The 248-nt window shown below is 36.7% G+C and overlaps 1 long non-coding RNA gene across 2 annotated transcripts in view; it reads right to left on the bottom strand.

The window, feature by feature from the left end:
* The window catches only part of LOC119592687, a 60511-nt gene that overhangs the window by 23989 nt on the left and 36274 nt on the right, over positions 1-248 (bottom strand). The gene's annotated exons all lie outside the window — the stretch shown is intronic.

Genomic DNA, 248 nt, shown 5'->3' with positions numbered 1-248 from the left:
TTGCTGCACGGAAAGTTACAACATGTTTTGCCAACGCCATGAGCATCGCGTTCAATAAAGAAAAAAGAAAAAGAGGAAAGGTAAACTACAGGAACAGGGAGATAGAAAAATAAAGGAAAAAGGAAGACAGTAGGTAAACACGAGATAGGAAGAGAGAGAAATAAAAGAGAAAGAGAAAGACAATAGGAAACAAAAGGAAGAGACCGGAGAGAAAAAAATGAAGGAGTTAGGTGGAACACTTAATTAAA

The sequence above is a fragment of the Penaeus monodon genome, chromosome 30 (assembly GCF_015228065.2).
Source record: "Penaeus monodon isolate SGIC_2016 chromosome 30, NSTDA_Pmon_1, whole genome shotgun sequence".
In the NCBI taxonomy this organism is placed as follows: domain Eukaryota; kingdom Metazoa; phylum Arthropoda; class Malacostraca; order Decapoda; family Penaeidae; genus Penaeus; species Penaeus monodon.
This window is presented reverse-complemented; position numbering and strand designations above follow the sequence as displayed.